This window comes from Nicotiana tabacum, chromosome 16, assembly GCF_000715075.1.
Source record: "Nicotiana tabacum cultivar K326 chromosome 16, ASM71507v2, whole genome shotgun sequence".
Lineage (NCBI taxonomy): Eukaryota > Viridiplantae > Streptophyta > Magnoliopsida > Solanales > Solanaceae > Nicotiana > Nicotiana tabacum.
The window spans coordinates 9,060,701-9,082,541 of NC_134095.1; the positions used below are offsets into that span (position 1 = coordinate 9,060,701).

Below are 21,841 nucleotides of genomic sequence, written 5' to 3' on the forward strand. Positions count from 1 at the left end.
ATCTAAACACTCTACCCTTTGTTCCCCCTTTTGAGCCGCATTTGTTTCTTTTATACCCCTCTTTTGGAATCAATAACAAAAAGAAAAGAAAAGGAAAGAAAAAGAGAAAGGAAAAGAAAGAGAAAAGAGAAAAGAAAAGAAGTGAAAAAAGCATAACAACAAGGAAATTCAGGTGTGAACTACGTTTGACATGATTCCTGTTAAGGATATGTAGGCACCCTCACGGCTCGGTCATAGTAAAATAAAATATCAAAAGATCCCCAAACAAGAAACTGGGGCAGAAGTTGTACTTGTAATAAGAAATGTGATTCTAAGAGTTGTAATTTTAAACCCATGTCAAATTGTTTTGAGTCTTTGATACCCTTTCTTTCTAACCCTATCCAAAAGCCCACATTACGGTCCAATGAAATACCTTCCGACCAGTCTTCGAGAGATGCCAAGTTGAGCAATGTAAAGAGAATTCATATCAGAGGCAATACTCTGGTTTAAGCAAGAAAAATCAAAAAATGAGAGTTTTATTGGTGAAAACCCTCATGGGCACCATGAGGCGACGAAAGCTGAGAGAAAACAAATGAGAGAGGTTTGTCAGTGAAAACCCTTCAGGGCACTGCAAGTCGAACAAGGTCCGTAAGTTGGCGGAAAGTAAAATTGGGTTGTGGAAATCTTGGAGCACAAAGTAAAACAATTGGAAAGGAGATTGGTTAAATAGACTGGGATGATTACTCTAAAATGCATACCATGATCATTGGTGCCAGTTACTCCGCTAAGATAAGTTCCTTTTTCCTATCTCCAACAGTCATCCAAATTTGGATTTTCTTCTTTATTCTTAATTCTCAAAATCGTCGCATTTCATTGCTGTTAATTTTTACTCCCCTAAAGCTCTTCCAAGGTTAGCCTTGTTCCAACAAATAAGAAGGAATGTCAAAAGTATACTACCAAGACTCAAAATTGCACAAAGCAAAATACGACTAGGACATGCTAAAGATAATATGATGAAAAATGAGACATAGGGTGTAAGCAAAAGTGGAATCGGTGGAATGGTTCAAGTAATGTCATGGGATATATACGAGTTCAGATAGAAGGGTCAGAAGTAAAAACAACAGTTGGAGATCCTGCAGTTGAGGATCAGTCATGAGGTCAAAACAGTCCTTTCGACCAGTTCAAGGCAGTCTGTTGAAGCAAAGCAAGGCAAAGAGAAAACCGTCCCCAGAAAGAAGGCCACAACTAACCACCACATTTTTAAACTGACAAGATTTTCTTTGATTTGAAATAGGGGCAAAGATGACATTTGTTTCAAGAAGCATCCTGTGAGGGAAGCAAGTACCATGCAGGTTTGATCGTATAAATTTTCAGGCCCCTCCTGGAAAATGGGACCTAGGTTAAACTTTAAAACAATCATATGTAGTAAATATAGGACAAATGTGCACCAAAAGGAATATAAGTTGATTTCAAAGTTCGCATAAGAGTTGTCAGGACCCTCCTGGATAATGGAACATAGTTTAAAACTGGCTTAGATAACAAGATTTAGCAGAAGTCATACCTTTAAAAGATATAGCTTAGATTTAAAATTGTCGTTTAGTTAAGAGTTGTCAGGACCCCCCCCGGATAATGGGACCTAACTTTCAAATTCTTAGTAATATTTGGTAATATGCTTCAGTTTAACATTCACAGATGCGCCCAGCTACCAAACTGGGGCAGAAAATTTTCTTTTATTTTGTCTATTTTTGTTGAAATCAGGCGTCCACCTGGAGAACAAGGAACAACAGTTGAAGTATCAGCAATCAGGCGCTCACCTGTAGAACAAGGAACAACAGTTAAAGTATCAGCAATCAGGCGTCCACTTGGAGAACAAGGAACAACAATTCAAGTTTCAGCAATCAGGCGCCCACCTGGAGAACAAGGGAGTACAATTCAAGTTTCCACTTTCAAGTTCTTACTGATGTTTGGTAACATGATTTAGTTTACACTCATATATATACTCAGCTACTAAACTGGGGCAGAAATTTTCTTTGCTTTTGTCTATTTTGTTGAAATCAGGAGCCCACATGGAGAACAAGGGAATACAATTCAAGTTTCAGCAATCAGAAGCCCGCTTGGAGAACAAGGGAATACAGTTCAAGTTTCAGCAATCAGGAGCCCACCTGGAGAACAAGGGAATACAGTTCAAGTTTCAGCAATCAGGAGCCCACCTGGAGAACAAGGGAATACAACTCAAGTTTCATCAATCAGGAGCCCACCTAGAGAACAAGGGAATACAATTCAAATTTCAAGTAGTCAGGAGCCCGCCTGGAGAACGAAGGGAAGAAGCAATTCAAATTTCAAATAATCAGGAGCCCGCCTGGAGAACAGAGGAAAGGAAACAATAGTCAAAGGAAGACATTTAAAGAGGTTCAGCAGTCAGGTGCCCGCCTGGAGAATAAGGGAAAGCATTTCAAAGAATACCATTCAAGTCGGCCACCAAGGAACTTCTGAGGAAAATACAAGTCAATGAGGCAACATCGGTCACAAGATCAAGTTTGAAAATTAATCTTTATAAAGTATAGATTATAGCTTAGTCTAGTTTCTTCATTTGTCATGGTATAATAAGGAGGTCAGTAGGCAGTATCAGCAACAACAACAGCAGTAACAGCAAAATCGCAGCTTCATGGTAGTTCCAGCCGCCAAAACTTCCTGAACTATATTGACCTAATTCCTTTATAGCCAAGGATATGTAGGAAACCTTTGAAGCAGAGGTTCGGTCAAATCTTTCAAAAAATGCTTCCCACGGAGTATTCAAACAGGCAAAAATCGCTCGTATCCGCTCACTTTATCTTTGCACGAAAACTCTTCGTGTTTCCGGACAAAGAGGGGTAGCTGTGAGCACGTGATTTTTGCCTCATATGAATTACTCCAAAATAATTCCCAAAATTAGGTCTTGTCTTTAATTATGTATGATTTTCTTGATTGTTTGCATATATTTATGGGCATGTTTAATTTTATTAATGCATTAAAAATACAAAAATATAGCATTGGCATTTAAGATTTGATTTTTACATTTTTTGGAATTAATTAATAATTAGGTGTTTTACAAAAATGAAAATCCAAAAAATAATAACATATTTTTGTAATTTTAGTCAAATTGTGTGATTTTCTTTTAATTTGGCATTTAATTATTTGTGATAATTATTAGTTAGAGTTAATTAGTATTTTTAAGTTAATTTGGTGGTTTATAATTTAATTAGGATTTTAGTTTTATTTTTTTTTGAAAGAAAAAGAAGAAAAGAAAAGAAAAAGAGTTAATAAAAGAGAGGAAATCAAATTTGGGCCAAAAGATCCCCAAGCCCAAAACAAAACCCGTCCAAACCCACCCCAAACCAGCCCAGACCCTTCTGCCATACCCGGTCCACCCCTACCAGAACCAAACGACGTCGTTTGGACACGTTTTGATCAGGGCCATCAATTTCATTTGATCGAACGGCCCCAAAGCTTTGCCCATTACCCGACCCCGACCCATTTCATCTGAGACCGATCCGATCTTTAAATCACTCAAACGACGTCGTTCTAATTAGTCAGATGATCCACGCCGTTGATCTCGTTTGATCTAACGGCCTGGATCCAATTTCACCCCAGTATATATTTGACCAAATAGACCCCACCCCCCTCATAACCCCCCATCTCATCTTCCTCACCCAAACCCTAGAGACCAGCCGCCACCATTCCCCACCGCCTTCCGGTGACGGCGCCGACTCCAATCACTCCCAAAAATACACCCCAGAACCCCTCGATCCCCTCTTCCCGGATCTGTAACCCTTTACCTTCGAACATGCCTGAATCCCTTCGAATATCGATTCAAAATGATGAACCTTAGCGCCGCCCTAACTTTCTCCGGTGGCGGCGCCAACTCCAATCCCTCCCAAATTAACACCACACAACCTCCACAACCCCCTTAGGCCCAATATATCATTAGTTTCCCTCGAATATATCCAGAACTTCTCGAATATTGAATCTGAGTTCGAGCCTTAGAACCTAAAAATTCCGACCAGTGCATGAAAGACCGTTTGGTTGGATTTCTGGGCTTATTCAAACTTGTTTCATCACAAAATAATAACGCTCGTTTGTTCTGTATCAGGAACAAATGTTTGGTACTATTTTGGGCTGATTCAGAGTGCCAAATCCAAGTTCGAGCCTATCCAGTGAGTTCTTTCCTAGTTTTTGTTTATTTTCATTAGTGTTATTCTAATATTCGTCTTCCTCGTCTCTTTTTCTTTTTCTGGTCAATTTATTTGAAATTCGATCAGTTCTTTGGTATAAATTATTTCTGTTCACTGTTGTTTCTTTAAGATTTGGTTTTATAGATTTGTTTCGAATAATTAGGATATCAGCTTGTTGTAAGAGTGTGAAATTGTATCTCGTTAATCACTCAGTCAAAATAAGTAGGATTAGTTCAATAAGTTTGGTATTAAGTTCTTGTTTAATTGTGTCAATAAAAACTGATTAATATAAGTAATTCAAGGGTTTACCTACTTAAGAAGTTTCTAGTGGATAGTAGGGTTAGGATTGCACTAATGGATTAAATAATTAAGTAGAGTAAGGGAATATACAAGCTGCAAAAAAAAGTCTGAATAAAAAAAAGGGAGTAAGTTTGATCTTTAAATAGAACACATAGAGAGGAGAAGAAAGAGAAAGGGGGCGGAGAAAGCGGTATACACTCGATATACACTATGGATATACTGGATATACAGGGGCAGAATTCATTTTGGAGAGAGTAAAAAGATAGAACCAAATTTTCTGAAATATTGAGAGCGGAAGAACACCAGAGAGAGTTCAAAGCTAGAAAGAGAAAACAAAGAGAGATTTCCGGACTATTTTTCTTCTCCATTTTTACTGGTTTTATCCGTGTTGCTGGGATTTTTGGATTGAGGTGTTGAAGCTACTGTGTTGGGCTTTCTGCTGCTGTATTTTGCTGTTTGCTGTTGCTTATTGCTTACCCCATTTTTCTGTTCTACATACCAGGTACATGTCCTGAAACTCGATGTATGTAAATATCCAGTTGAAAATGAATGAAGTGGAGGCCTATTGTTGTTGAAGTGAGGCCTATTGTTGATTTACTGTTTTCATTATACTATAATAACCGTACTGATGGACTGTTAATTATAAGTTTATGCATTTGAACCGTTAAGTGTGTGTTAGATATTTAGAAATGCATATGAGTTTAGTTGAGTATTCGTTGTAATAATTCCATACTGGACTAACAGAATAGTTTCTATTAATTTAGTTAATTTTCGATTTTCCTAGATCCGTATAAATGGTATTTTCAAGCTGTGATTAATTAGGCTGTAGACTGTTAAAGTAGTGTGATACTTCTTCTGATCATGAGAGCTTTATATTTAGTAGTGATGATGTGAGTTAATCTATAATTCTGAGTTTGGGTGGTTGTGTGTGGGTTCGAAATCAGAAAGTTAAAAGTAGATATGAGATATGTAATTCGTAAGGTTAATTTAGGCAATCCATTTTCGTCCAACATCCTTAATTCTCGAGTTTCAATTCTCATATGTGGTCACGTTAGTGTTTAATCAAAGTTCATGAGTTAGCATTTTAATAAAAATGAGTCATAGTAGGGAATTTGAAATTTGAACTAGTATGCATCATGTTTGAAAATTGTGATCATAGGCAGTTTACGTGGGTCATAAAATCTGAAATCAGTTGCTTTCCAACTCATGTTTAATGTTGCATTGAATTTATTTTACTGGCTAGTTAATTTTAGTAGTAGATTCATCAGATTTGTGTTCTTAATTAAATTGAAATTCCATTTAGTGTAAAAGACAGGGCTTAACAGGCTAGTCCCTAAACGTTTGGGCCTCAGGATAATTGATGCACGAACCAGGCCAGTTTTGGCCCCTTTATCATTTAGGCCTGGGCCAAGGTCTGTTTTGGCCGATTTTATGGTGTATATCTGGTTTTAAATTCCCTCTGCTGGGCTCACATCGGAGCCCAATGGTCGGATGTTGGTGCAAAAATATTACTTAGTTTGCATCAGTCCAGTAACAAATTAATTAGGGCCTTTCTTTTATTTTAGAGACAAATTAAGTAGAAAACTATAGATTGCTCTAGGTTTGCACTTTAAAATAATAAAACGGGATGAGCCTCGCTAAACAAAACACATAAATTGCGGGGCCCTCGATAATTGTATATATTAAAATACTTAGATTTCGGGACGGGCCGTTTAGCGAATTTCATGGCCTTCCCCAAAATAATAACGCGTTAGTCTCTTTAGGCGCGTATTTTAATAACATTACCTCCCTAAACTCGGGTGCGCATTTATGTGACCCAAATCCAAATCCCAACGATGTTAAAGTATGTCCAAAAACCATGAGTGCATTTATGTGACGTGGTTCAAGACTTGTTTTAATGACGTTGCAATTTTCTTTAAAAATGAATAAAAGCGGTTAAGGTTAAAATTTGCACATAGGTTCATAATTGTTAAGATCAGATAATTTAAACCAAATATAACAGTTGAGCGACCGTGCTAGAGCCATGAAACTCGGGAATGTCTAACACCTTCTCCCGGGTTAACAGAATTCCTTACTCAGATTTCTGGTTCACGGACTGTAATACATAGTCAATCTTTTCCTCGATTCAGGATTCAACCGGTGAGTTGGGACACCATAAATCTCCCAAGTGGCGACTCTAAATCTTTAATAATAAATCCCGCTTCGATTGTTCTTTAATTGGAAAAACTCCCTTATGCCCTTGCGGGTGTAGATAAAAAGGGGTGTAACAGAAACGACATATGATATTTTTCCATATGAAGGCGATGACTTCCTATTCGCATATTTGGGCGAACACACCTGCTTCCACCTATTTGGAAAAGTAGTCAATTAAAACTAAAAGGAAACGTGTCTTACCTCGATCCATCGGGAGAGGTCCGACAATGTCCATTCCCCATTTGATGAATGGCCATGGCGAGGTGACGAAGTGTAGGAGCTCGCCTGCTTGGTGTATCATTGGTGCGTACTTTTGTAATTACTCGCACTTCTCGACGTACTCTGCTGCTTCTGTTTTCATAGTGGGCCAGTAGTATTCTTACCGAATAAGGCATCTGACGAGGGACCGATTGCCTGTGTGGGCACCACAATGACCTTCATATACTTCCTTGAGAACACACCTTGTTTGATTTGATCCCAGGTATTTGGCCAAAGGGCCTCCAAACGTCCTTTTGTAAAGATCGTTGTTTATGAGACTGTAGTTGGCTGCCTGCATTTGAAGCTTTTTGGCTTCTTTTTTATTTTGTGGGAGTGTTCCTTCCTGCAAGTATGTCATGATACGGTTGCGCCAATCCCAAGTTAAATTTATAGAATGTACCTCTACTTGGTCTATTGACGAGTGGAAGAGGGTGACCTTTTTTTCCTTGGTGATGTTTTTGGTTGCTATTGCTAGTTTGGAAAGGCCATCTGCTTCGATGTTCTGTGCCCGCGGTATCTAATCAAGTTGGCATTCGTCGAATTCTGGCAGCAGCTTATGGATTTCTGCTTGGTATTTCTGTAGCCTTTGTTCCTTGATTTAGAAAGTCCCAGTAACTTGATTAATGATGAGTTGTGAGTCGCACATGAGGATGACTCGTCGTGCACTATACTTGAGGGCCAGTTTCAATCCTGCAATTACGACCTCATACTCGGCCTCGTTGTTAGTCATATCGTGGCACCGTATGAACTAACGAATTACTTTGCCCGTGGGGACTTCGAGTACGAGTCCCAGTCCAGATCCCGACGCATTAGATATGCCGTCGGTATAGAGGACCCAATGGTCAGGTTGTTCAGAAGAGGTGCGGAGCGCTTCTTGCTCGACCTTGGGCAACATTTCGGCACTAAAATCGACGACGAAGTCGGTGAGTACCTGCGATTTTATCATTGTTTGCGGCTGATAGGTGATATCATGCTCGCTTAATTCTATGGCCCATTTAGCCAATCTTCTCGACATCTCGGGCTTATGCAAGATACTTCTAAGGGGAAAAGTCGTCACCACCGAGATGGGGTGACACTGAAAATATGGTCTATGCTTTCAGGAAGCTACGACCAACGCTAGAGCCAGTTTCTTGAGGTGAGGGTACCTCGTTTCGGTGTCAATCAAGGTTTTGCTAAAATAATAAATTGGGGATTGTGTACCTTTGTTTTCGCGGACTAGAACTGCACTCACTACGACCTCTAAAACGGCTAGGTAGATCAGAAGGCGTTCGTCGGGGTCTGCTTTAGCGAGTAGTGGCGGTGAGGACAAGTACGCTTTTAACTTTCTTAGGGCCTCGATACAATCCGAATTCCACTGAAGCCCGTTGTCCTTCCTTAGTACGTTAAAGAATTTATGGCATCTGTCGGACGACCGTGAGATAAACCTTGATAGGGCGGCTATCCGACCCGTCAATTTTTGCACATGTTTTTTGCTAGTTAGTATTTCGGGTATTCCTTCGACGGCTTTGATCTGGTCTGGATTGACCTTGATACCTCTCTGTGATACAAAGAAACCGAGGAATTTTCCTGAGATTACGCCGAAGGTGCATTTTTCGAGATTTAGCTTCATTCCATACCGCCTTAATATGCTGAAGGCTTTTGTAAGGTGGTAAATGTGGTCCTATTTCTTTTTGAATTTGACCAGCAACCTCCATCGTCTTGCCGAGTTGGTTTTAAAATATTTTGGTGACCAATCTCTGGTATATTGCCCCCACATTTTTCAACTAGAATGGCATGACTCTGTAGCAGTATGTTCTCTGCTGGGTGATGAAAGTGGTTTTTTCCTAGTCTTTTTCCTCCATGAGGATTTGGTTGTAACCCGAATATGTATCCAGAAAGCTTAGCAGTTCGTGCCCTGCTGTTGCATCGATGAGTTGGTCGATATGGGGCAATGGAAAAGAATCTTCCGAGCAGGCCTTATTTTGGTCTGTGAAATCAACGCACATCCGCCATTTTCTATTTTTCTTTTTTACCATGACTACATTCGCGACCCATTGGGGATATTTTGATTCTCGGATAGAACCATTAATGAGTAGCTCATTGACTTCAGCACTGACAGCCTCATTTATTGTGGCATTCAATTTTCTTCTCATCTGTCGCACCGACGGATATAATGGGTCGACGTTCAGCTTATGCATGGCGATGTCTTTCGGAATGCCTGGCATATCTGAATGGGAAACGACAAACATGTCGGCATTGTTAGCTAAAAATTTATGGAATATACCTGGTTCTAAGAGGTTGTGTCCGATATAGGCCTTTTTTGTGCTATCATTGCTGTCTAATTAGATGGGGTCGAGATCCTCGATGGTCGACTCGGTAGCCTCTACGATGTAAGGATCTTTAATAACGTCTGTCTGTGCATCGGGTTTGGTTCCCGATGCTGCTAATTACTATGCTTCTGCGTTTGCTCCCTTTAGTTGTTGGGTGTGTGCACAATCTTGGGCGATGCGATAACATTCTTGCGCGGTGCGTTGTTCGCCTCGTATGCTGAATATTCCCCATGGAGTAGGGAACTTGATTACCTGGTAGAGGCTTGACCGGATGGCTCGCATGGCGTGTATCCATGGTCGCCCTATAATGGCGTTGTAAGCTGTGCCTTGGTCCATGATGTGAAACGTTGTTTCCAGGGTGACTCCCCCGGCTAGGATGGGTAGCATTATTTCTCCTGAAGTTCGTTTGACTGCATTATTAAAACCCGTCAGTTTTATGCAATGCAGTATTATTTTACCTTCGAGCCCCATATGTACGAGGACTCGAGGATGGATAATACACGCGCCGCTTCCGTCGTCTACCATTATTCTTTTCACATCAGTATCCGCAACACGTAAAGTAATAACTAAAGAATCATAGTAAGGGGAAGACAAACCGTCAGTATCTAACTTATCAAAGACGATAATATCTTCGAGGTTGTCATACCGTTCGTGAGTGATCGACCGTTTGAGTTTGTGTGCAGTGTTGAATTTCACATGGTTGATTGCTGTCTCGTCACCTCCACCAATGATCATTTGTATGGTGCGAGCTGGAGAAGGCGGTTTTGGAGGTCCCTGGTGTTGCTTGCGTCCAAGGGCGAAATTGGCTCGACCTCAGTAGCTCATCAGTTCTCTCAGGTGTCCCTGATTTAGCATCCTCACCACCTCCTGCCACAGACCTATGCACTCCTCGGTTTTATGACCTCATTCCTGGTGAAATTCGCAGAGGGTATTTGATTTCCGAGTGCTTGGATTAGACCACATCTTTTGTGGCCATTTTACCTTCATGTCGAGCTTCTCTAGTGTGTACACTATTTCTGAAGGAGAAATACATAAATTGTGAGCAGATAAAAGTGGAGGCATACCTCTTTCATTTCGTTGTGCTGTGGTATGTCGAGGAGGGCCATTCGTGTGCCACGGGGGGTGTTTATGGTTCCTCTGATATAGGGCTGATGTCTCTCAACCGAGACGAGGACCCAATTGGTCCCTTCGACCATCATTGCATCGATCTTTCCTTGCCTCTGCTTGAATTGATGTCAGCTGTTGGATCGGGCCATTAAGATTATCCTCGTCGGCTCTCACCTTGGCACAATAGGCGTTGTGAATATTTTCCCAAGTGGTGCGAGGATATTTCATGAGTCTGCTTACTAGCTTTCTGGTTGCTCTTGACCCGTTTCTGCTCAATCCGTTCTGAAAGGCTGCTACCGACATCCCTTCCGATACATTCGGTAGTCTCATTGTCGCCTTGTTAAACCAAGCTAGGAAGTCCCTAAATCCCTCGCCAGGTGTCTGCCTGACGGTGAATATGTCGTTAACCCTGGCTTTCACCTTTTTGGCCCCTACATGAGCGGTGACAAACTTGTCTGCCATTTCTTCGAACATTGCTATTGATCGTGCCGGCAGTTGTGAGTACCAAGTTAGGGCTCCCCGTTAGAGTTTCGCCAAACTTTTTCAGTAGCACCGACAGTACTTGCTCTCTCGAAAGATCGTTGCCTTTCACCGCTGTGACGTAGTGAATGATATGATCTTCTAGGTCTATAGTACCATCGTATATCTTCAGGTACGGTGGCATTTTGAAGGTTTTGGGAATGGCATGGGGTACTGCTTACTCATTGTATTGTTGTTCGATGAATCGGCCAACGTCTCGTTTTGGTAACAACTTTGGGGCGCCTGGTATCTTATCAACCCTTTCTTGATGCTCTTTCATCTGGTCACAGAGCACCTTATTTTCGTTTTCCATTTCCTCCACTTTCTTTAGAATGGTTGTGAATGCGTCACTACCTGCATCAACAATAGTATGAGTGTTACCAGTTCGGGGGACATCTTGCTCGTCGGTGTCTATCATGATTTCTACGTGCGCAGCGTCCCTGTTCTCCCTTTTGGGTGGGTTTGTCAAGTATGTTGTTCTGAGTGCTTGTTAGCCATTCTTCCAGTAACCTTTTCACCACTGGTGGTGCCTCTTCTGTTAATGATGTGGAGGCTTCCTTTTCACGCGAAGCAGTAACGCTTTCGCAGGGGGGAGGTGAAGCATTTCGCCTAAGCGTAGTGCTTGGCGTCACGTTTTCATTGTCCTCCCTGTTGTCTTCGTTGATAGTATTCAGAATGTTGGCGGTGACATCTGCTATCGCTTTCAATCTCGCATCTCCTTTCCCTGCCATTGTTAGTTTATGCAAAGCTAGGAAAACATGGTTATGTATCCCTTTCTATGATCTAGATGAAACTTCGATTTCAACTAAAGAAATTCCCATAGACGGCGTCAAATTGTTTGACGAAAAGATGTCAAAACCTTTATGATTAAAATAAATAATGATAAAGATGAGGTCAATCTTAGTTAAACAAAATAAAATCTAGACCAAGCGATGAAGAGAGTAAGCAAGATGAATGATGTAACAAATATATTGGAATCGAGTGAATGCTCATGAATGTGAAGACTTAAATGCACAATCAAGCTTGAAAGGCGCAATCAACGTTAAAGGGGGAATAAATATGAGATGATTGGGGAATTTCTTTATCTTCTCAGATGAACAAGACTGCTTTTGTATTCACTCTAAGAGGATTCTTTTACAAAGTGTTCTTTGGTCTTTTTTCCTGTGTCTCCTTTTTTTACTCACCCTTCTTATTTATAAGGGACAATCTCCCAAAAAATCCTAGAAAGTACAACATAGAGAATATTCGAAAGGCATATGCTTTGTCTCCCGCTAAGTTTACACTATCGTGGATGTCATGCATCGACGGACCGCCCTCAATCGTTGACTTTCACCACGACAACCACCAGACGATGCATCATGATAACCTCGTTCCTTGTCCTACTTGGTAATGGTCGTGGTTACTAAATTTGGACCATACAGTTACTACAAAATAAAAACTTCTGAAAATAATTAGTACTTAGTTAACTAAATTGTGCCTCGACAAAAGTTACTTCCTTTGTTGCATGAAAGTGAAACCATTACTCTTTGGAAAGTTAAACATGTACATTTCTAATGTTTTAAATCATTAAAATATTAATGCCCGAAATAGACGAAAAATTAGATGGTTCAATAATTATATTTCGAACCGCTTCACTGTTTTCCAGTATGGAGGAAATATCATTTTTCAGTCAATTATCTGATATATAAAAGTTCTTTACAGTACTTGGTTATAGTTCTATAGAACCATCAGCAATACTCAGTAGTATTATTTTAATTGAACTCAATTACCCCCTAGCTAAGACAATGTTCTTCTTATCATACCAAATAAACAAGTTGCCCATTGAAAAGAATAACCAAAGAAATAAATAACAATTCGATGTATTATCTTCTAAAGTTCTAACTCTGCCAATGAAATTTCTTTTTAGTTGATCTCATTTAGAACTTTCCTGATCTTTTTTCATTTGGTGATGCTCCTTGGTAGCATTTTCTGTCAAAACTTATGCAGGAAACAAATTACTACCTAGTATTTTTTGCCTCCGTTGAAACTTGACTTCAAACCTCATAGTTCTCCTTCTATTTCATTAAACATTAGTACACATCTTGAATGCTACAAGCCTTTTTAACTGCTGCCTCTTACATCATAGAGGGAAAAGGACTCATTCATCATTAATCAGAGGTATCGAGTTCGATCCTCGGGTATGACCGGAATTGCTTTTATTAGGGAACATTTTATCCTCCAATGTGGATATGAAGTCACCTTGGTTAGGGAACGTTTTACTTCCCAATGTGAATATGGAGTCGCCTTTGGTAGAAAATATTTTATCCCCCAATTTGAAACTTCATTGCGCGAATTCGATTTAGTCGAATCCCAATATGGATACCAAACACCAGATGATCACGAAAAAAAAGATAGAGAGAAAAGGGACAGAGTGTGAAACAATGCAGAATTTATTAAGCACGCCAAATGAAAAAAAACAAGATGAATGGAATAGTAGTCACGAGCATGATTTAAGGTGATAAACAAAACCCTCAAATTTCTTAAACAAAGAGCCAATAAACAAAACAACACCTAGCGAAAAGTACCAATCTTGAGACCTCTTACATCCTCAATTAATCATTTGACTCACTCAAAGGATTTAGCACAGCTCCAACAAAAAGCACCGATCTTGAAACATCTTCCCTGATCATGAACAAGAAAGGATGATCTGCTACAAACCTTGGACGAGGTGGTGGCATATCATACAATGAAAATCCCAAGTCATCATCTGACTCGTAAGTAACAGCTGCTGCCTCAGTACCCTTCTCATTTACTTCCACAAATGCCTTTTGTAATATCCTATTGATAATGAATGGCCCTTCAGTTTCTACAATCCCAGTTATCTCTTCGCATTCGTCGTCAAAAGGTAGAGTCAATCCCATTTCCTGCATTGTTTCTTTCACTTCATCCACTACAATGTATGAGAATTTGAACTTTGGAATGTAGAGTGCATCAAGTTCTTCCTTCCGAAGTCTGTATTTTTTGGTAAAGAATTTTGGACAAGAATTCACTTTTGTCAATAAGTTAGGCAATCCATCTTTTTCTTTTGGAAGAAAAATATACATAGAAAACTCTTTCTTGTCTTTTCCAATTAAGTAAGGAATTTTAGCAACTTGAACACCTTCAAATGATCCATACAGAAAATCTTTGCAACCAGTCATAAATGGAACTGAAATTTTGTCACCGTTGAGTAGGTAAAAATCTTTGTTCCTGGTTTGTTGTTCGTCAAATATTTCTTTCCATGTACCTTTAAAATACAAGGCATTTGCAAAAAGGATCGTTGTATATTGGTTGAGGTACTCTGTCTTGAGAACTTCTGCGATGAGGCCTTTTGACAACGCTAGCCCATAAGTTAGCTTCTTTTACCACCTCTTCCTGCATAAAAATAAGCATTGAGTTTATTTCCTATGCACAAGTTCATAGATAAACTAACTCAATTTGTATATATGTAGGAAATAAATTACAGATCGGGATAAAGGGTGACATTGACACTATACTTAAGTGTATGGTCTAGCTATTAATATCTATTCTTATGTCTAAATTTTGGCCAGCAGAAATATTCTATACTTGTGCTTGTGGTTTAGACTATCCGCCCCAGACTATACTAGGTATATTATTGTTGTATATTACAAGGAAGGAGTTTAGACCATTCTTCCAATGTATCTGGACTATATATATAGTTCCATTAAGGATGGATAATTCTAGAATCTTAGTGGTTTGTTGGCATAATATAATGTCTACACTAATTCAGAGAGTTAAGAATAACAAAAGTATCAATTGTGATTTATGTGAAAATACTCAAGTGATTATATACGTAACGGGAAACCAGACAATACAAAAGAAAATGGCGACGCACCTTTCGTTGAAAATCAACAGATTTAGCCTCAGTTTTATAGAGAGTATTGACTAATTCTTTGAAAGAGTCTTTCAATTCATGTGTATAAGACACCCATATTCCGCTAACGAAGCTCAAATCTGGACAATTACTATCCCTCTCACTGTTGCTCTCAAAAACAGCAGCCATTTTTAAGAAGTTGGAATTCAAATCATCGATATTTCTAACGCCAAGAAACTGAAGCATCTGATTTAATGTATCTCCTGTTGCTCCGGCGGCTGTCATGCTCAATACGGCGTGGAAAGATAGTGGAGACAACAATATGTTAATATACTCAGATTTATCACTTTTTTTAATTACCTCCTTTAGAAGAATTCGACCAGCAACCTGTGCACAAGAATCAATCTTCTCTTCTTTTCCTTGCGCCATTTTTTTTTTTTTGGCAATCCGCTACGCAAGCGCCTAGGGCTAGTTTTTTTTATTAATAACAGAAAAGAAAAATACAACAATTAGAAAAAGTAGAAATAAGGGGATAATAACACCGATATTGTTATCCATATAACACAAACCGGGCTAAACCTTACCTTACTAATCCTATTGAGGCATAAAATAGCCTCACTAGCAAGCATGTAAAAAGAAAGAACTAGCTACAATCAAATATTCAGTGATCACCACAGAGTTTATAACATACTCTATGATGATATTACAAATCAGAATACTAACATAATGGTAGAATAAAATGTTGTCCCTTCTTGTCCAAACTTGTAATTTCTTCAATTTGTAATTCTTTTTCATCACACTCCCAATTCTTCAAGAGTATTCAAAATTCATGATTTCTTTTTAGAACGATTGGACCTTGTTGATGTAGTTGGGGCGACCTGCTTTTGTTTGGCATTTCTCATTGGAGGTCGCCTAACATTTAAAAAATCACTAACCTTGTCGTCCCAACTATTTTTCCTTGTATGAGTCTTTTTACTTTTGCCGCTATGCCTTGGTGATATATCCCCTTTTCTTGATGCCTGTGCACGACATTCTTGTAACATTGCTTCTTCTTCTCCTTGTTCAAAAAATTCACTCCCCAAATTAACAGGTTGTGGAGAAACTTGAACGATATCGAGTGTCACTAAGGCATCTCCTCCTCGTGTCGTTGTCACGATTGTCTTACTTTGTTGTTGTCCTATGTTTTGCATTTTTTTCTTGCTCTTACTTACAGGACCAGTGCTAAGCGTAGCAGGATTTAAGGATTTTAGAGAAGTAGAGCTTACCATTGCATCCAAAAGTTTCCTCTCCTCCAATGAAATGAGTGGTTCAGTTGTTACAATTTGATTCTGCCCAGATTTTGGCACTACTGTTGCTTTTCGATCACCAGCAGAATATTCGCCTGAGCATTGTTGTTGTTGCACATTATCTCCTGTTGCCTTTTGACCCAAGTTTGTTGCTTCTGCATTTGCAGAAATTCTTGGAACAAAAGTTGGAGCATTATGGTTCAACTTGCTGTTGGGACTTGCTGCAGGTGCCGCAAGTGCATGACAATTCAATTGTTCTTGGGTGCTGCAGATTTCCCCTGAAACTTTGGCTTGACTGGAGCATCAATGTCCTCTCCTGCACTATCCTGATCACCCTCTTGGTCATCTTCTTCAGATGAAAAACCAGCAATTCCGTCACCCCAGCCCTCCTCATTATCATACTCTCGTTGGTCGTTCCACAGTTTCGAGTTAATAACCATCTCCCTCACCTTTGCTTGAATTATTTCTTTGTTATTGCCAGTGGAGATTGATGGTTGCCCAGATTCACCCCATGCTCACCAAAAGATTGAGAGGGAATATCATACATCGATGTGTTCAAAATGACCAACGGTTGCTTGAACATAGGGTTGATATTCAACATCATTTCAATCTGTGATTCTTTGATAATTTTCTCCACTTGAGGATTGGAAAAATGCAGCGTAGGAGTGCTGGTTCTGCCTTCCTTGTTACTGCTTGCAACTGGGACTATTTGCTGGCTAAAATGACTATCTTTTGAGTCATTCATTGTAGCACTATCTGTTGAAATTAGTTTCCCATCATCCACAGCTGCCAGAACTTCAAAGTTATTTGAGTTGGAGACACAGTTCGAAGCATTTTGTCGATCGCCTGCAGATTTTTGCCTGGGCGATACAACCTTCTTAGCAGGTGATTTTCTAGCAGAAATTATGTTCCATTTTTCACTTTTTCGTTTTTCTCATCACACTGATCAACCACCTCTTCATTACTAGCTTTAACTTTCAACTGCACATCCTTTTGCCCAGTCCATTTAAAGCCTAAGGTTTGGACTTCAGCATCTCTAAGCCCATCTATTTGTGCAGATGCACCAACACGATCACCAGCAGCCTTTTGGCATGTATCATTTGGCAAGATAGTTGCAGAGTTAGAAGCCTGTATAATTGGGTCACCACATGCTTTAAATTGCACAGACTCACCATCTCGATCAACATCTTCAACCTCAACCCCTTCAACACTCTTTGAAATTCCAGTAAAAACCTGATTGCCTCCTTTATTTTGCACACCCTGCTGGTCTATACCATGTGTAGCTGAAAGTCGAACCTCCTGTCTTTGAACACCTTCAGTTGATTTCCCATGCAAGCCAGCTGAATTCACATCATCATTAGTAGTTTGCACAGTTGCAACACAATTAGCAATTTTATCATTATTAGCCTGCACAACATTGTGCACATCCTCTGAAATTCTATGTGTTTCAACTGGTATTTTATCATTATTAGCCATGTTTCTTTTTTATTAACAGGCCGTAGTTTTTTTTTAAATAAAGTTGCCCTGACAGACGTCTAGGTTGTGTTGTATTCAAAAAAGTGCAAGAGGGGGGCTAGACCTGACCTCACAAAAATACAACAATGGTGATACAATCACCCCAAAAGAAGGACAGGATGTTCATATATATACACCCTCCTTCCTTAGATCTATGAACAACATTAACTAACAAAGAAATTAGATTTTTCATACTTTGTCCTTATACTGGGAAGTTGCCATTTATCAAGGAGAAAGAGTCCTTTTGCATTGCTAGGCAATTCTTGGAGTGAGTGATACAACCTTCTCTAATTTGTGGTTGTAGCCAATTTAGCAAGACAATCCGCAACCTGATTCCCTTCTCTGAAACAGTGCCTGACCGTAGCTCTAGTTTGTTTAATGATGAGGGAGGCTCTGTCTATAACTTTTTTAATCTTCATGTTGTTAGGATTTCCATCCTTGAGCATATCCACTATGATCTTTGAGTCCAGTTCGATAGAGAAATTAGTGTACCCATTCTGACTGCACCATTTCCCTCCAAACTCTGCTGCTTTAGCCTCTGCCATGGTATGATCATCATAGCTGATATGAATAGAAAAAGCCGCAATAAAGTCCCCTTGACTGTTCCTGACCACCCCTCAAATGCCTGCCTTACCACTTTCTTTGCAAAAGCTTCCATCCGTATTAACTTTGATAGTGCCGGATAGTGGAGACTCCCATGTAACTTGTATCCATTTCTGATATGGTCTGAGTCTCTTGACCTTATCACATAATAAAGGCCATTCCATCTGAGTGTATTCACCTGATACCATGTTAGAGATAGCCGTTTTCAATGTCCATGTGATTTGGTGTCTCATCGAGTTCAGCTGAAACTTCTTTTGTTTTTCATATTTGCATGCATTTCTTTGTTTCCACAGTTCCCAGCATATGATTGTAGGAGCTATCCAAAGTATTTGATTATGTACTTTATTGTTGGCCGTTGTTTCCCACCATCTTTTTAAGGTAGCAATAATAGGCTCCTGCTGATGTTTGATTCCAAATGCATTACCTATGTTGTTCCATATGAAGATGGCAGCTTCACTACCATTAAAGATATGTTGAACTGTTTCTACCTGCGCAGAAGAACAACAAGAACATCAGGAAATAATGTTAGTACCAAATCTGCAAATAACATCATCAAAAGGTAACCTATTTTTGAAAATTCTCCAAGAGATAAAGGACATTTTAAAAGGGAGAGTGTTATGCCAGATTTTGTTTATGAAGATATTCTTCTGTTTCTTGAATCTAATAGAATGTCATGCTGAGTTTGAAGAAAATCTCCCATCATTAGAAGTAGTCCAAACCGGGAAATCATCCTCATTTGGGTCACCTATATCCAGTTGAGCAACACTATCCATAATATATACGGGAAGAACATCGTTGAGTTTGACAATATTCCATTCTTCATTAATTATGAAGTCTTTCACCTGTACTTTAGAGGATCTTCCACTACCTTGTAATATGTTGGCCAATGCACCTTTACCTGTCCAATTATCCCACAAAAGCTACAATTACCTTTATGTATTTACCATCTAATGTTTTTCTCTACTTTGTCTCTGATTTTGAGCATGTTTCTCCAAATATGAGAATCAGTGGGATTTGACTTTTTGTTCACTGGATGGGCTCTTTTGCAATATTTATTCTTGAGAAGGTTGGTCCATAGGGAGGGGTGAGTTCTGAATCTCCACCATCTTTTAATGTCAAGTGTATCTATGATATCCTCCATTTTTTTGACACCGGCTCCTTCCTCATCTTTGGGGAGACAAAGATTATTCCATGAAGACCAATGATATTTGTTTTTAACTTCATTTGTGCCCCAAAAGAAGTTTGCAAAGTGTTTCTCCATGAGCTTAGTAATTCCTTTAGGAGGGTTCATAGCAGAAATGATGTATGTGGGGATGGATTGTAAGACATGTTTAATCAAGATCATTCTCCCTCCAGAGGACATCATATTGGCTTGCCATCCATAAGTTTCTTGACCACCTTAGAGAGCATACCGTCAAAAAGATTGCTAGTCTTCCTCCCAAAATAAATGGGGCATCCCAGATAAGTGAAAGGGAAAGACTTATCCATATAGCCTGTAATATTCCTAATTCTATTGATTCTAGCAGCGCAGGTGTGAAGGACTGTAATAAAGAAGCTCTTATAGTTGTTAACTTTCTACCTAGAAGCCTTTCCATACCTGTCAATAGCCTTTTTGATTAACTTGAGAGTCATGTTATTTCCACCACAAAATATAACAATATCATCAACGTAAGCTAAATGATTGACCATCGGACCTCTCAGATCCATGCTAAAAGGAGTGAAGCCGATAAAGTCATTTAGAGCATTTAGAGATCTAGAAAGAACCTCAGCTCCAATAATAAACAAAGAATGGGATAAGGGATCTCCCTGTTTGAGGCCCTGAGTAGATGTGAAAAAACTTGTTCTAGCCCCATTGATGATGATAGAGTACCATATATCTTGTAGAAGTCCCTAGATCATGTCAATCCAATTCTCAGAGAAACGAAATTTCCTCATAACTGCTATCAGAAAGGTCCAGGAAATTCTATCATAAGCTTTTGCCATGTCAAGTTTTATAATAGCATTGCCTCCTCTGTTCTTCTTGTTCACGCCCTGATCAATCTCCTGAGCTATAAGGATATTTTCAGTGATCAATCTTCCTTTCACAAAGCCACTTTGATTCTCTGATATAAGCTTCCCAAGAATAGGATTCAGCCTTTTGGAAAGGATCTTGGAGATAATATTGGCAGTAAAGTTACTCAAACTAATAGGTCTCAAGTCGGAGAAACTATTAGGGGAGTCAACTTTAGGAATAAGAACTAAACAAGTATGAGAAAAAAATTTAGTGAGCCTCCTACCATTGAAAACATCTTGAACAAAATCAGTGATATCCTCCTTAATGATATCCCAACAGGATTGAAAGAATTTCCCATTATAACCATCCGGCCATACTGCACTGTCAGGATCCATGTAAAAGACAGCATCTCTAATCTCCTTTGTGTCAGGAATGGCAGTGAGACTTTCATTATCTGCATCAGTTACACATCGAGGAATACAGTTGATGATATCATGATCATTGTAGTGATGATTGATATTAAAGAACTGTTGAAAGTGATGGACAACTGCCTTGCCAATATTAGCATCCCCCTCAATCCATTGGCCTCTATGATCTTTGATTTTAAGAATTTGCAGCCTTCTCCTTCTCCCTCTGATGGTGCTATGGAAGTATTTAGTGTTAGCATTTCCTTCTTCAAACCAGTTCACCCTAGCTTTCTGTCTGAAAATGTCATCATGCATCCCCATCTATCTAATATACTCAGCTTGTCCTTTGTTCAATTCAGTTCTAGTTGTATCATTACTGTTCATAAGATCCATTTGTTTAAGGTCTTTCATTTTATCTTCCCAGTATTGAACTTGGTTTAAAACATTGCCAATGTCGTCTCTGGGCCATTGAATCAGTCTTCTGCTCAACATTTTAAGCTTTTGATGAAGTCTCCACAGAGGATTTCCATTGACATGATTTCTCCAAACTTCTTCAACTACCTGCAAAAAATTTGGTTGATTAGTCCAAAAATTTAGAAACTTGAAGTATTTAGGCCCCTCCTGGTTAGAGTCCATGCATTGAATTAGAATAGGTCTATGGTCAGAGCCAATTCTAGCTAAATGATTGACAATATTATTTTGAAAGATTCGGGACCAATCATCTTGATAAACACTCTATCCAATCTCTTCCATATTCTTCTTCTTGGCTCCCAATTGTTACACCATATGTATTTTGGACCAACAAAACCCAGGTCCATCATACCACAGTTATCCATGCAATTGCTGAATTCTAGACTTTTGTTCATTTTGTGAGGTCTACCACCTTTTTTCTCATCCGGATCTAAAATGACATTGAAATCACCTCCAATGCACCATGGACCGTTCACATGAAGATTGGTTAACTCAAGACTATTCCATAGCTCTCTCCTTTCTTCAGAAGTGCATTTAGCATATACTGATATGATGTAGAGATCATTGTTGGCAGCTCCATAATGTAATTTGATAGTAAGTTGTTGATCATGGTTGCTCAGAATAGTAGTTATGTTATTGCCTGACCACATGATCCAAATCTGACCATTTGAATTAGAAATACAGTGTTGATAACCAAGGAACCTCCTGCACCTTTCTATTTGATTAGTACTAATAAAAGGCTCCATAATAGCAACAAGTTCCACCTTATAGATGGAGATCAATTTTTTGAGCCTTGGTAAGGCTTTTTTGGTATTCACGCCCCTAATGTTCCAAAAA

The 21,841-nt window shown here is 39.3% G+C and overlaps 1 pseudogene; it reads right to left on the bottom strand.

Annotated features, from left to right (window-relative positions):
* Window positions 1-13,310: 13,310 nt before the first annotated feature.
* LOC107787633 (serpin-ZX-like) lies at window positions 13,311-15,158 on the bottom strand (annotated as a pseudogene).
* Window positions 15,159-21,841: the final 6,683 nt, after the last annotated feature.